Source organism: Cryptomeria japonica, chromosome 8, assembly GCF_030272615.1.
Source record: "Cryptomeria japonica chromosome 8, Sugi_1.0, whole genome shotgun sequence".
Classification (NCBI taxonomy): Eukaryota; Viridiplantae; Streptophyta; class Pinopsida; order Cupressales; family Cupressaceae; genus Cryptomeria; species Cryptomeria japonica.
Window position 1 is genome coordinate 454,347,126 of NC_081412.1, and position 15,308 is coordinate 454,362,433.

General features: G+C 37.0%; 1 pseudogene; it reads left to right on the forward strand.

Moving 5' to 3' along the window:
- The first annotated feature begins 14,101 nt into the window (after positions 1 to 14,101).
- Positions 14,102 to 14,852, forward strand: LOC131052982 (BTB/POZ domain-containing protein At4g08455-like; annotated as a pseudogene).
- The last annotated feature ends 456 nt before the right edge of the window (positions 14,853 to 15,308 follow it).

Below are 15,308 nucleotides of genomic sequence, written 5' to 3' on the forward strand. Positions count from 1 at the left end.
ATCAAAACCCTGAATCCTTTGCCATATTTTTCTTTGGCACGCAAGTCCACCCTAAGTAGAAGAAGGCTTAATCATTTGGATCCTTTGCCCTGTTTTGCTTAGGCATGCAAGTCCACCCTAAATAGAAGAAGGATTAATCATTTGAATGCTTTGCCCTATTTTGCTTAGGCACACAAGTCCACCCTAAGTAGAAGAAGGCTTAATCATTTGGATCCTTTGCCCTGTTTTGCTTAGGCACACAAGTCCACCCTAAGTAGAAGAAGGCTTAATCATTTGGATCCTTTTCCCTATTTTTCTTAGGCACACAAGTCCACCCTAAGTAGAAGAAGGCTTAATCATTTGGATCCTTTTCCCTATTTTGCTTAGGCATGCAAGTCCACCCTAAGTAGAAGAAGGCTTAATCATTTGGATCCTTTGCCCTATTTTTCTTAGGCACGCAACTCCACCCTAAGTAGAAGAAGGCTTAATCATTTGGATCCTTTGCCCTATTTTGCTTAGGCACAAAAGTCCACCCTAAGTAGAAGAAGGATTAATCATCCAGATCCTTTTCCATATTTTGCTCAGGCATGCAAGTCCACCCTAAGTAGAAGAAGGTTTAATCATTTGGATCCTTTCATGCCTCACTTAAGGTCCTAATCCAAGGGCTAAGGTTTCATTTTTATCCAAATCAGTCTTTTCCTAACCCAAGGACCAATCCAATCTAATCAAATTCAACTCAATCCAAGCAAATCAAATCAAATCAAATTAATCCATCAATCCAATCTAAATTCACTAAGTCCTAGTCCTCATCTTCATCTAACACCATCTCATTACTTTTTTTTCAATCAAGTCTATCTAATCCCAACTTATCCCCCCATTATCAACATTTTGAGGTCACATGGCTACCCAAAATCCACATCCAAACTTCAAAGCTTGGCATGAGAAAATACTCATGGAAGTTCATGGATCACCCTATCAACCATCCACATCTAGCTCATACATCCCTCAAAATTATCCAGCTTTCACTTATCCATGTCTCCCATCCCAACCCATTTACCAAGTCAATCCCAGTTCATCTCTCATCTCTTATCCTTCTCGCTCTATTATAGCATATATACTATCCACGAAACTAGATGCCTGAAACAAGCATCATGTGTAGTCCCCCCATCTTCTTGCACTCTACACTTGGGAGCAAGCTTCATCCATGTTGTCCTGCCATCTGCATATCCATATCCATTATCCTCTATCCTCATCCTATCTAAGTCCATCCTCCTTTCCAATATTTGGTCTTGACTATCCTATCCATGTCATACCCCTCGTCTTATCCAAATTCATCCCTCATTCCTACCTTTGTTCTTGATCTTGTCATTGGTCCCCCTCCATTTATCCTATATCCACAAGCCAATCCCATCATATCATATCATATTCCCCATCCCATCCAATCCTATTCAATTATTTATCCCCCTCCCATTTTATCCAATCCATTTATGACCCCCATCACATTGAGCTTTTCCCATCCATCCGAGCTTATGGTAACTTGCACGTAATCCAAACACCCGTCCACATTGTGTTAATCAAATCCAAACAGAAATCCTCTCACCTAGAGATCCTACACACCATCTTGTCTCTTGCATCTATAAATATACCTGTACCCTGCCCATTGAGATGCATCCTTCCCATGTCTAGCAGTTTATCCAAATCCATCTTCCTACCCATCGAGATGTATCCTTCCCACATCTAGCAGCCTAACCAAACCCATGTCCCACTCTTGGAAAGAGATGTCATGATTGATCTTGTCACTTTGATTTTCATCTTGTGTCCTAGGACTATACTAGTTTAGGGTTGCCCTGATCATCCTATATCTCGACATGTCTTGGCTGGTGTATAATGGGGCATTGTTTTTGTGGTATGGCATGCTAGATGGTTTCTCTTGTATGATCCTACAGTCTCACATTTACATCATCATCGATGTTTTCAAACCCGTGTACACAGAGATACCTATTGTTTGAGAGTCTAGTCCATGCCTCAGATATTCAAAACATCATGATTCCTATAATCAGTGGTGTAGATAATCCATGGCAATATCAAAAACTAGGTTTTCTCTCCATATTTGTACAACAAGAATTCCTATCCACTTCATTTTGTTCATCCATCTCAAAGGCTCCAATTCATTTATTCCCTCTTTCATCATCTTCATTCTTTCATTATTTAGTCTTCTAATCCATTTCGAGAGCACACTTGTGTTCCTTGAACCCGCCTGTCCTCTCGAGGGGGCATACCACTACTTCCTCGTCATCCTTCCTCCTCATCATTCTTCTTCATCTCATGACTAGGGCATCAAGATACTAGTCCTTGTCCTCACCACCCACTATGTTTTACTCTTATTTGATATAACATCACCTCATGACGCTATATCAAAGAGGGGCAAAACATAGACACCTAAAATTAATGTTAAATTAATGTTTAATTAATTTAAGCTCGAAATCATAATTAACCAATTTAATTGTGTTAATTCCCTTCTTCTTAAGTTTAATTAAATCAAATTTAATCAATCTTGTCACTATATTCTAATAATTAATTTGTCAAATAAATTATTTATTTATCTATTCTTCTAAAGTCAACCAAATCATTAAGTCTTCTCAATTCCTCTTAGTTAATTAATTCTATTAAATCGTGTGATTCCTACAAATCACTTTTCCTAATCCCCACTTAGCCTAATTAATTATTTCTTAGCCATACTTATCATTATTCTCCAATTTTATATTCCTCCACCCATGTCACATCACTTTTAATCCTTTCAAGGAAATTCAATTTCCTTGAATCTCCCCATGCATCCTCTTCCCAAGGAATTTTTAATTTCTTTATCCATTTAGTCTTCCCACACATCCTTTATTTTGGAATTTTTAATTCCTCTCTCCTTTCCCCAAGGAATTGTATATTCCTTTTTATTCTCCCAATACACCTTGATCCATGTCTTCCATCCCAATCCATTCTCAACCCTTCATACTAATATCAATCTTGGCCCTCCATTGGCCTCCTCCAATCTATAAATTGGAGTTTTATTTCCTCACAAATCACTACATGGAATCTTTCTCTAATCTTATGTTGCCCCTTTATTCCTCTATTTTCTTCTATCATATCCAAATAATCCCTCATCCAAGACAAATCCCTTTTTCATCCAAATCTATCCATTCCTCACCCATCATAATCCAAATCCAATCCTAATCCACCAATCTTGTTAAGCATTTGGAGAACATTCCACATCCATCAAGAAGAGCACATCCAAACAAGTGGAGCACAAGGGCACCTCTCCTTCATCAAGCTCAATCAAAAGAACAAGAGAAATCTTCTCTTGCAAGGTATAGATTAGTTAGTTTATTTCTCTTATTTGACTTTTTATGCTTATTTGGATTTAAACTAACATGCTAACCTTGCATGAAAGTTTTCCCTTGGTTTAGTACAATATCCTTGTTTCTAGCTTCCTTAAGACATCAACATAGGGCTATGTTGACATCTTAAGGGGGGGGGGGCACCCATATCGCTCCTTTTGTATCATATTGTACTATACTTTTTCCATGTCTTGAGCGGGGTGTTCATTCTTAGAACCAGAGTAAACAAACTCTTAGAGTGAGATGCTTCACACTTGAAAATAGACACAACATTTTATATATGTCTTAGACAGGGTTACACATCACCAAAACCAAAGCAAATCTCTTACACGGGATGTCCTCGAAACTAGGAATGTATCTATCATTTGCCCCTTGGCATTTGCACACACAATTTCCCCTTGGAAATTGCATTTACATTACATGTCTTAAATAGGTTAAATCACACTCAAAACCAGAGGAAACAAACTCTTAAATGAGGTGCTATACACTTGAAACCAGACATCACTTGCACACATGCATGAGGATGAGTGGAACTAGCTAAAAACAACTAGACTATTCTTACTCTCCTCCTCAACATGGATCACCTAGATAAAAACATCTAGGGACAATTATTCCATTTCCTTTATCATCATGGATCACCTAGATAAAAACATCTAGGGGTGAGCATTTCATGCCCTTTGTCATCATTCTTCTCATGGATCATCTGGATAAACACATCTAGCGTGTATCCATGCTCTCTCTTCTTCCTCTCATGAATTTGTAGCTTTGTTATTGATAATTCATGGATGATGCTTTATTTTCTCTTTTATGCAATCACTTGTGTTCGTGAGATGGCGTTTTTCAAGAATGATATTAGTTGTTGAGACATTTTGATATCAAGGTCTCTTCAGCTAGTTGATTTGAGGTCTTGTTTTGGTCTTTAGCTTTTGTTGTATGTCTTTTTGTGTCTTTTGCATTTGTTTGTCATTTTCTCTTTGTTTTCCTTTTTGTTTGTCTTATTTTTGGTGTGCCCTTACATATGTTTGAGTGAGTTAAGATCCTAAGATTGGGGGCTTGGTTCCTCGATATTAGCAATATCTTATACTCCTTGTGATTTTTCTCCGCATTCTTCATCTTCTTCATCTCTCTTTCTCCTACTTTACCGTAAGTATTTGCGTAAGCTCATACTCTCACTAAAATGGGAGCTAAATGTAGCATCCTAAAAGTGCACCCTTTGTAATGTTGACGGTATTTGGGGCCCTCGCCTTAGTGTTCTCATCCTCACGCTTGATCTAGACCTATTTATGCCTTTGCAATGCAATAAACATCATATTTTCATCTTATGCCTAGCTGAGACCCCTTAACCCCGGCCTAATTTGGGGTAGGACTAGGGCGTGGAACCTTGGTCCTCATTGGGACCATGGCGCCATGCCATGGTCCTCCCCGATTGGGACCTAATTTGGACCTTAAGTCCCCTTTCAAATTTGAGCGGGATTTGCTTCTCCATGTCGGCCTATGTTGGAAAATTAACATGTTTGATGACAGACAAGTATATAAGGATGTCTTCCCATCTCATTTGGACATAATATAAGAACATGATAACAAGATAAGGCAAGGAGAACTATAGTCCAACAATCAAGCATCCAAGCATTCATCATCAAGAATCTGTAGAGATCTTCAAGGTTGTATATTCTTTATTCATCAATTGTGGAGTAACTTTGCATCATTCATTGGCAAGAATGTGTGTGTGTTAGGGTTTTGTAATGTTCATGTCATTTCATACAACATATGTGATTACATTCAAGAAGCAAAGCATCATCATCATTCATTGCAGATTTGAAGGTCTACCTTTCCATCATTTATTTCAACCATTTACAATATTCCATTCAAGGTTGATTCCTCAACCAAGGTTTGACTTAGACAAGCCCCTATCTTCAACCTATTTCCCTTTCTTTTTGTGTGAAAGAAATAGGTGTGCAACTGTTCTTCTCAGATTAAGCTTTATTTGTAGAGATGGAAAAATCATTTTCAGCATGCGAAACATTTGAAGGACCAAGGGGTTGCACCATGGTCCCTGCTTTTTCGGGGCATTTTCACAAGGCAGGTCCGAATCAACTTATAATATTTAGATCCAAGTGCATGACAAAATCTTGAACCTATAGCTCAGTATTTTCTCAGTTTTGTCTTCAATTTCAACACTTTACCCTAAATCAGCATTTCAACTTACAAAAGAGGGAAAAACTCATCATAACCAATGAATCCACTTAGTATTCAGTCCTTATCTAATTTATGATCAAATCTAGTGGATTTCTCCCCTCTTTTTAATGTAAAGGAAATTCTTTCCCTCTTAAGCAAAAATTGATTTGGTGATATTGTAATATTATCTAATAGAAATGAGTAAAAACAAAAAAACAACTTGATAACAATGTTCAAGATTTTTTGGGGGCCCCTACGACATTTGTACATGGTTGACACTTTGGCTTGAGGGTTTCTCATCACCGCTATTCTGACGGGCATCTAGAGGGTGGGGTCAAATGGCCAATTAAGTGGAGAGGACAATCAAACCCTTTGTCATATCCCAAATCCATCACGGTCACTCTCTCAACTCTATCTCCAATCTTTCCTGCATTGTAACTTAATAATGTTCCCATTGGCGGTTCTCCATTTATCCATAATGTAAATTTTCATGGTCTAACCCGGCAGTTCCAGAACAGGGATCCATTCCTGGGGCCCAAGAGATCTAGATCCCGCTAAAGGTCTCCAAAACCAAAGTTAGTTTCAGAAGAGCTAAGAAGCATAATCGGAGAGCAAGATATCAACCTCATTCTCACTTAGATAAGAAAGATGTTCTAAAAAAATGGGCTTGAAAGCCACCGACTAATCCCCTACTTTTTGAAAAGGCCCACACTCTTTCCAAACACTAGTAAATAGAGTTATGATGCCTCTCTCAGGGTGAATTTCTCGTCTGAATCCTTATTGGAATAAACTACAAACCTTGGAGATAAGGCATTATTTGGTAAGTTCTAGAACTCATCCCCAACTTTATCAACTCTATTGGATAGGATAGAGTATTTTGGATGAAGTTATTCAAGTTTCCTAGTTAGATCATATGAATGGGTTTTTTTATTATAATATTCTGTAATAAAGAAGCTAGAGACAATGCCCATAGGATTAAATCCTGGTTTTTAGATGGCGCTAACCTCTTCACTTAGATCTAGTGCCCAAATTTTTATCCTTCTGAGTCTATGGTGAGATTTGTTCCTTTCTAGGTTCAGTTACCCTCCTACCTTTGGAATAAAGGGAACCTCACCTGGTGGAAGCCTTGGGAAACCAAATTAGGATTTTCCTTAAAATGGACTCTTATTTCTTCAAGAATTTGGACATGCTTGTGCATCTATGTGTCCTCTTGGATATATCCAAAGTTTTTCCAAAATATCTTATAATCTCCTCAAACAATGGCACCTGGGATCAACAGATTCTTATCGAATCTCTAGAAGCGGTTTTTTTTGTATGCCATTCACAGGCCCACCTTGCTAAAGAGTGCCCTTTGCATGATGTTGCATTGTCATCTGCAACATCCCCCTATTTTAGTTCAACTCTTTTAGTCACTATCCCCGGCTAGGGGTTTCTCGACGTCTTTCCAGAAATAAATTTATGGAAAAACCAATATAGTCACAACAAGAATAATACTATTACTCAAAATTGTGGGGGCTTGGAAAGCTTTGATTGTTTGGCCTTGCTAGCATAAGCAAACACCAATGGGTTTGATATCACCTTGGAGGAAAGTTGAGCCATAACAATATCACCAGAGAACCTTGTGGTTTTGGATCTTAATACTTAGTGTAGAGCCTCTCGTCACTCTCACTCAAAGGGTCTTCCTCATCAGGACCTTCAGCCTTCAGGTCTTCAACAACCAGTAGCATTGTTAGATGTTTTGCATTCTTCTCCATTAGAACCCCATTATGTTTGTTATGCTCTAGTAAATTTGCCTTGTGTCTCTGAAGTCTCCATTTATCCTTAATGACTATGGGCCCTCCGCTCTATTAAGCTTGACAAGTTTGTTTCTCCAAATCCCAAGTTGCCGTCTATCCACCCCTTGTGTGAGCTAAGAAATTCTCCATTTGACTCTCATTTTTTCCTCCTCTCCCATTTGCTACAGATCTTACCTAAAAATCAACTTTCATGCAGCATCTCATGCCCCTATTGGCCCATTAGATATGAGTTTCAGAGGTTACGTTTTTGATTTAGAGATTTAGTCAGAATTAGATTTGAGACCTTCAAGAGGCTTCCCATAAAATCTCCCATCATTTTTTGAGGAAAACAATTTAGTTCACATGTCTAATGATCTCCTCACAAAGATTGGGAAAAAAATTAATTAAAGACATTGTTGATGAAATTTCTAATGCGAGCCCTATAATTGGTCCCCTTCAGAACTTCACTCTTTTGTCTTAGCCTCAATTTGTTACAAATTTTGTGGGGGTTGTGCAACCTCTTGAAGGAATTTCAGGGTCTCCACAACATCATGTTGCTTCATGCTATCCTTTAGCAATGTTTTCCCCCTCTCTTCCATAAGAAGGTAGAGTTGTTAGAAAGGTCAAATCTAAAGAAAACTCTCTGAAAGTTCTAGCTAAAAAAGCTAATGGTTAAAAATCAAAGGAGGGTAGTAGGAAAATATTTTAGGCTACCCACTCCAAGGCACAAAAATTTTGTTGTAAGAAAGGCCATTTATACTCCACCAAATAATATGATCACTCCCTTATCCCCTTTTGGAGATAGTCCAACACAATCTCCAGTTGAAGACCACCATCTTTCTCACACACTTCGGCTTTCCAACAATAGTATTTCAAGGCTTCAACAAGATGAAGAGATGGCTCAACCTTTAAAACAAGGGGATTCAAACCTTGTTAATCAATTATCGGTGAGAAATATCAATCAAAATCTGGAGTATGATTTCTCTCAAAATTTATCTATTTCCCAAACTGCTCGCGAAGAACTCCTCCCACTAGTTTCCTCATCTGCAATAAGAGGCAAACCCACTAAAAGCAAGAAAACTCAAGCATAAATTGTAGCAGGCATCCAAACAACATTGGAACATAGTTTCAAATCCAAAAATTTCACTCAAGTCTCTTTTCAAACAAAAATTGGTGCGGGAAGAGCATGTTGCTCTTCTCGAGAACAATGAGAATCCTATCTTGGAGTGTTAGGGGATTAAATGCCCTTAACAAAAGGTGATTGATCAAGTGCTAGCTTGAGGTAAAAGATAATAACATCCTCCTCCTCCAAGAAAAAAATTTCTCAAAACAACAAGGACTAGAAATATTCTCTAAATGGAATAAATGACAATCTCTTCAAATTCTAACTCTAGGAGCATCAAGTGGGATAGCAATACTCTGGAATAAAAATATTTCCCAGGTGGAACTTATTGCTTCAAAGCATAATTGGATGCTTGTTAAAGTCTCTTCCTATGATCTTTCCTTATGGATCTTCAATGTGTATGCTTCCTCATCAACGATTGGAAAAAAATGGTGTGGGACACTATTTTTATAGTGCTATCTCACTAATGGGAGGAAAATGTCTTATTAGGTGGAGACTTTAATGCAGTTCTTAACCATGTTGAGAAACATGGAGGAATCATTCCACCTTCCAAGGTCATTGAGGATTTTCAAGACTTTTTCCCAGACAATGATTTATTAGACTGCCCTCCTCAAAATGGTAGTTTTACTTGGACCAACAAACGCAAGGACGTTTGTCTAATCATAGAAAGGCTTGACAGATTCCTCATATTTTCTGATTGGGCTACCCAGATTACACCTTTACAATAAAAAATTCTTCCCTTCTTAGGGTCAGATCACTTCCCCATTCAATTGGAATTTCAAGTGCAACCCTATCATCCCAAATCTTCCTTCAAATTTCAAGGAATGTGGCCGAGGGACCCAAAATTCCTCCCCCTCTTGAAATTTTGGTGGGAAAAGGCCCCTTTTGAAGTGGGCTCAAGAATGTTCTAACTCATAAAAAAGTTATCATATGTCAAACTCCAAATCAAAAAGTGGAATGAGGACCATTTCAAAAATATATTCTTACAAAAAGCAAGCATACAAGCAAAACTAGATGAGATCAATGAAAAAATCATTAGAAACAAGATGAATATTTCTTGTTTAGCATACAATGTAATCTTCAATGGGAGTTGGAAGAAATTATTTCTAAAGAAGAGGTTTTTTGGAGGCAAAAATCAAGAGAAACTTGGCTTAAATATGGTGATAAAAACACTAATTTCTTTCATCTCTCATCCAAAATCAGGCAACAAGGAAATGCACTTTTTCTCTATTTAATCCTCCACCGGTGTTCTATTATCCGATAAATATTCAATTGATCTAGAGGTAGTAGATTATTTCTCCAAGCTACTATCAACACCACAATAACCCACTCTTCGTGACAACATGTTGGAAGATATAACTCAACACATTCCAAACTTGATCTCTCATGAAGACAACATTTTTCTCCTTCATCCATTCTCATTGCATGAAGTAAAAAATGTGGTCTTTTCCATGCCCCCTGACAAAGTGTCGGGCCCAGATGGCTTCATTGCATCTTCGTTCCAAAATGCCTGGGATTTTATGGGAAGAGAGATATGGTTGGCCTTGGAAGAGTCTAGAAGAAACAAAACCATTCTTAAGGAAATAGACACTACCTTCATCATGCTTATTCCTAAAAAGCTAATTCCATCTTCATTCGTAGATTTTAGACCCATCTCTCTTTGTAACATCATATACAAAATCTTCTCTAAAGCAATATTGTGGAGATTAGTAAAGGTTATTCCTCGTATAGTTTCAGATGAACATGGGGACTTTGTTCCAGGCAAGGAGACGACAAAAGGTGCAATTATAGCCCATGAAACTATTCATTCTATTAAAGAAAACAATATCTCAACAATGATGATCAAATTGGACATGGTGAAGTCTAACGATAGATTGAACTGGGATTTCATGATCAAGGTCCTAGGTAAACTTGTCTTTGCTTACAAATGGTGTAAATGGATTAGATCGTATATTTCTCAAGCAAAATTTTTAGCATTGTTAAATGGCTCTCCACGAGGTTTTTTTATTTCTTCTCAAGGGGTCAGGTAAGGGGATCCTTTATCTCCCTTTCTTTTTATACTAATGGCAAAATCTTTGAGCAAATCTATTTCAACCTATAACTCTCAATCCAAGTGGCTTGGTATAAATATCCCAAATTCTAGAATAAATATGACCCATTCACTATTTGTTGATGTTTGGCATATCTTCGATCATCGAGGCCAAGGCCTATAAAAAAGTTTTGTCTAATTACTATGGTGTTTTGGGCCAAGAAATCAATCCAAGCAAGTCCAATATTTTCTTTTTGAATGCATCTCCAACCATCTCTGCTCGGATCATGAAATTTCTTGACTTAAGTGGGAATTCTTGCCTAACCAATATCTTAGTATTCCTTTATTTACTGACCCCAATAAATCTGAATTTTGGAATAAGATTCTAACTCAAATTCAAAATAGAGTTAATTCTTAGAAAGGTCGGTGGCTAACCTTAGCTGGTAAGCTAACTTTGGCCAAATCGATATTCACTGCCTTACCAAACTACATCATGCCAGTTCTTCATTTGCCACTTTCAGTTAAAATTACTATGGAAAAGAGCATCAAAAAATTCTTGTGATAGTGTAATATAGAGCATAATAGCAAAGGGAAAATTCCATTAATTTATTGGGAAAGGATGTGAGAAATAAAACATAATGGTGGTGTAGGCATGCACAACCTATAAGCAAGAAATATTGCCTTGGGTGCCAAGATTGCTTGGAACATGTAAGTTAAACCCTCAACTAAATGGGCCTGAATTCTAAAGGATAAATACATGGACTCTTCAAATGTAGAACGAATCTTCACTACGTTAAATCCACCAAGTGGATCTAAAATATGGAATTTCATTGTCTCTTGTAGAGATATCATCACCCCACATCTCACGTGGATTATCAATGATGGGGAGAAGGCAAATTTTTGGGAAGATTCTTGGGGTGGTTTCCCTCCCCTTGCTAGATTCGTAGAGCTTGGTGAAGCTAGAATTTACCTTCAACAACACTAGGATAACAAAGTGAAGGATTACTTTATTCATGCGGATTCCCTCCTTTCAAATGTTCACCTTAAGATCCTCGAGGGTTGCCCCTTTCTAGGTAACCAAAAGGATTAGTTAACCATGCTAATTTGTTAAAGAAAATCTTCTTCTCTGATAAACTGGACACTCTAGTTTGGGCCACTTCCAATGCAGGCAAATACATAGTCAAAATTGGATACTTATCTCTCACTCAACAAGGTAATTTCATCTCCGCCTCAAATCATTGGCCTCATAAGCTTTGTTGGATTGATGTAGTCCTTCCAAAGGTGGGCATGTTCTCATGGTTAGCACTGAATGATTGCATCCTAACATCTGATAGGATAACTAATATGGGAATTTCTCCCCCTTTTAATTGTCTCATGTATGGACACCAAGAAGAGATAACAAACCATTTATTACTAATGTATAATTTTGCACATTAGTTTTGGTCTTGGCTTCAATGCAAACTCCAATGGTATTCTGCTCTTCCAAACACCCTGATGGAAATATTTCTTTCTTGGCCTTTACTCCACCAAGACTCCTTGTTCTCCTCTATTTAGGTCACAGGCCCTTCCATCCTCATACAAATATTTGGTGGGCAAGAAACAAATGTATTTTTAGAAATGATTCCCTTCCACTTCCACTTGTTATCAATCGGATTGAGCAGTTTATATCAAAAGTGGTTATGGCTAAAGTTTTCAAATAAGGCTCATCTAATATGTTCACAAATAAGGATTCTTAATGTTTAAATGAGTGGAAAGAACTCTATTTTCCCAATCTTGGGTGTTGGCCCCAAAAAGAAAAAATTATTAGATCAAATATCTCCTGGTTTGCTCCACCCCCAAGCATTTGCAAATTGAATTTTGATGGGGCCTCTCATGGTAACCCTGGTCCATCTGGTGCAGGTTGCATTATTCAGGATCATTCAAGTTTTATTATCAAAGCGCTTTTCCTTAAACTTCCTCTTGGGACTAATAACCATGTCGAGGCTCAAGCTCTTCTGGCTGGATTAAATCTTGCTAAACAACTGGGATTCAAAAAAAATCTCATGGAGGGGGATTCTTTGAACATTATAAATGCTTGTAAAAACTTCTAGTCTTCAAATTGGGCCATTAATTACATCTTAAAATAAGCATTCTTATTTTGGGGTAATTGGGATTATTACCATCTCTCCTACTGCTTTAGGGAGGGTAACTCAGTGGCTGATGAACTGGCAAGCATTGGACTTCAACTTTTTGTAGGGGAAATTCAAATGTTTGTTCCCATTCCAGAATGCTTTGTGGAACTAAAAAGGAGGATAACATTGGATTCAGGTAAATTAAATATAGCTCACTAATATTCTTTTGCTTGCAGGGTCTATGTGAATTTTGACACCCAATTCATGTCTACTTCTCGTAGCACTATGCAGCCTGGTAGAATTTGGTTTGTGTACACAAATAACCAACAAAGCAAAAGATGATACCAATGAAATCTCCTCAATAGTATAATTTATTGTGGCTACTTAAATTTCACCCTGTCACAGTGCGTGTCGTATTTTTCTTGAGTATCTTGTTGGAGGTACACTGTAAAACTTCCTTATAAAGTATAGGAGAGAAAGCTTGGTTTTGTTGTTGTGATCAAGTTAGCATTGGATATTTTAAGAGGTCTATGATATCTTCAATCACAAAAGTTAGTTCATAGGGAAGTCATAACAACAATCATGCTACTAGACAGTAGTGGGAGTGTGAAGATAACAAACTTTGGTGTGGCTTGCTTTGAGGCTGAGAATCTAAGGGACATGACTAGTAAGTCTGGTATTCTTGGTTACATGGCACTAGAGGTTCTGGATGGGACGCCATTCAATAGGAAGTGTGATGTTTTCAACTTTGGGTTGTGCATATGGGTGGTCTATTGCTATCAAATGCCTTGTGTTCTTCTCAGTTTTGCATAGTTTACATCTGCCACTATGAGTCAGAATTTGAGGCCAAAAATTCCAAGGCGTTGTCCCACGCCTCTTGCAAATGTTATGAAAAATGTTGGGTTAAATATCATGAAATGAGACCCAAGATGGTTGAGGTAGTTGAATCGTTAGAATATATCAATATAGATGCATATAATAGTAAAGGAATGGATCAACCTCATGAATGCTTCTGTTTTTAATGATCTTGTGACCATTAATGTAATGGTGCAAACACATATTGGAAAGGCTTTTGTAGCCACATTTTAAATGCGAATTACTAAGACCATTGTCATATTTTGTTTTATTGATTGGTGTATACACATAATGGAATGGTTTATGCTACCAATAGTTTAGGATTAAAATTTGGTGTGAACACAACATCTCAAAATTTATTTTTTTGTACATAACAGAACCTTTCAATGGTCTCCAGATCTTTTATGGGGATGGGATCTGATGGTTTTGCAGCTTGACAAAGTGTTCCAAGTTTGCAGCGTTGTGCTAAGAGGGGTTTAGGATTGACCACTTGTATTGGTGCTTAGCATCTGACTAGAGCTTTCCTTCATTGTTGTCTTGGACTATGACACTATGGATACCTCCATATGATTGCTTTTTTACTTACAATGGCAAGGGAATATGGTGAACAATGGAGATAGAGTATGTTGAGAATGTCATGCCTTTCTTGCAAACATGAATATAATATGGATTATGTGGGAATCGACAAAGAATGTTATGAAGAGCCAAGTGAAACCGAGGAAGAACTCAAGAAAGAGATTGAAGAGTTGAAAGCACAAATTGCTTTCCTAAAACACATGGGCACCTGAGACAATGCTTGATCAATATACTGACATTGTTTTTGAAGTTGGAGATGGTTGTAAGATAAAAGCTCACATATTTGTCTTGATCAACAAGTCACTTGTTTTCAAAGCAATGCTAGAGAACAAAATGGAGGAGAGCAGGAGTGGCACCATCAAGATTAAAGATTTTAGCTATGAAGTACTTCATGCTTTTGAACAATACCTATACACAACTGAGACTTTTCCAGATGAACATATGGCCTTTGACTTGTTAGTACTAGCAAAAAAATATCAGGTTAAGCATGTTAAAACTGTATCTGAGAAATTCCTAATGTGCAAGGTGATCAAAGACAATGCCATCATGACCTTTGCCTTTTCCCATCAACATAATGCCAAACATCTACGTGATGTTGCACTTTCATTAATTATCTAGAATATGCATACTTTGATGACAAGAGAGGAGTACCATCTCTTGGTTGACAAGGACCTAAGACTGGTTTTTGAAATCTACGCCTTTATGACAATTTTGTTACTTAAATATCATTCTGATAAGATCAGTCCTAGAATATTTCTTAAAAATGAATGTAAATATTTTAAGTATATTAATATGATGTTCAGGTTTGCCTTTTATTCAAAAAAAAAAAGTTCAAGATAAATGGATATAGTTGGATTAGGATCTAATCCAATCTGTTCGATTAGGATCCAATCCAATCTTCAAAGATTGAAGTTCTTCACAAACCAAGACCTTCTAAACAAGATGGAAAAATGATTGATGTTGGTATAAATTGCTTATTAGAATATTAATTGTTAGTTTTGTCAAGATAGGATACTATTGTATTCATTGAATTATGTGCTTTAATTATTTTAACCAATGAATACATAGAATTAAATTTTTTTCAAAAAAAACAATAGTTTCAATTAAATTTTTATTTTAAATGATTATGAAAATGCTATTTTTCTCTATTCTAATTGATTTGGATAAATGTGAAATTCAATTTTTTTTACCAAAAATACACATTATTATGCTACTATATCATTTATTACACTTCTGATCATACTCACATATATACTTAATGCTGGAATGTGTGGCTATTAAAAAACAGAGTTGAAA